This window comes from Microtus ochrogaster, unplaced genomic scaffold (assembly GCF_000317375.1).
Source record: "Microtus ochrogaster isolate Prairie Vole_2 unplaced genomic scaffold, MicOch1.0 UNK6, whole genome shotgun sequence".
Taxonomy (NCBI): domain Eukaryota; kingdom Metazoa; phylum Chordata; class Mammalia; order Rodentia; family Cricetidae; genus Microtus; species Microtus ochrogaster.
The window spans coordinates 9,906,184-9,907,500 of record NW_004949104.1 but is presented as its reverse complement, the minus strand read 5'-3'; the positions used below and the strand labels follow the sequence as shown (position 1 = coordinate 9,907,500).

The 1,317-nt window shown below is 40.5% G+C and overlaps 1 protein-coding gene across 1 annotated transcript in view; it reads left to right on the top strand.

Annotated features, from left to right (window-relative positions):
- Window positions 1–1,317, top strand: part of Depdc5 (DEP domain containing 5) — a 124,797-nt gene that overhangs the window by 12,463 nt on the left and 111,017 nt on the right. The window lies entirely within an intron of this gene.

Sequence of the window (1,317 nt, the reverse complement as noted above, 5' to 3'; positions counted from 1 at the left end):
AAAAAACAAACAAAACACCAACCCCCCTCCCAAAAAGCTTGTCTTAGTTTATATAAAAGGATGTATTTATAATTTTCAATTTAATTGCTAATTTGTATATTCTGTCCATTTTTTCTTTTTAAATTGTTTTATTATTTCTAAAAATATTTGTTTATCTTTATTATCTATTTGAGTGTTTGCTTGCATGTATGCCTGATGGCCAGAGAGGCCAAAAAAGGATGTTGGATTTCCCTGAAGCTGGAGTTAGATAGTTGTGAGTCACCATATGGGTACTGGGAGTTGAACCTGGGTCTTCTGGAAGAGCAGTCAGTGTTCTTACCTCTGAGCCATCTTTTCAGCCCTTCATGTTTATTTTCTTTTTTTAGGCAGAGTCTGTTGTTTAGCTCAGCTGACATAGAACTTGATATATAGCCCAGGCATGCCTAGACCTGCTAGCACTCCTCCCTCAGTTTCCTGGGAGTGTAAGATACATCACTGTACCTGGCTTTGAGTTTTTTTCTTTTGTTTGTTTGTTTGTTTGAGTCAGGGTCTCACTATGTAACCCTGGCTGTCCTAGAACTAACAATGTAGACCAGACTGGTCTGCAGAGTGGCACTCTGTAGTAATAGGAGTGGCGGGCTGCTTCCCTGCCACGTGGCTAGTTTATACCCAAAATAACCACACCAAACTGTATTAATTAAATTACTGCCTGGCCCATTAGTTTTAACCTCTTATTGGCTAACTTTTTTTTTTAATTTATTTATTATGTATACAATATTCTTTCTGTGTATACAGCTGAAAGCCGAAGAGGGCACCAGACCTCATGAAGATGGTTGTGAGCCACCATGTGGTTGCTGGGAATTGAGCTCAGGATCTTTGAAAGAGCAGGCAATGCTCTTAACCGCTGAGCCACCTCTCCAGCCCTTATTGGCTAACTCTTACATATTTGTTTAACCCATCTCCATTAATGTGTATCACCACTTGACTGTGGCTTACCGACATGAGTCTAACCAACGTCCATCTCAGAAGAGAGCCATGGCGTCTGCCACACTGCCTTCTTCCTCCCAGAGTTCTGTTCTGTTTACTCCGCCTATCTAAGCTGCTGTCCTATCAAAAGGCCAAGGCAGTCTCTTTATTTAACCAATTAAAGTAACACATAGACAAAAGACCCTCCTACTCCACGAACTCACAGAGATAGATCTGCCTGCCTCTGTCTCCACAGTGCTGGGATTAAAGGCATACAGGACCACATCCAGGTTTGCATTTTTCTTTATTAACTGATACTTGATAGGCAAAATAATTATCCATAGGGTATGATGTGCATTCTATAGTGAAATA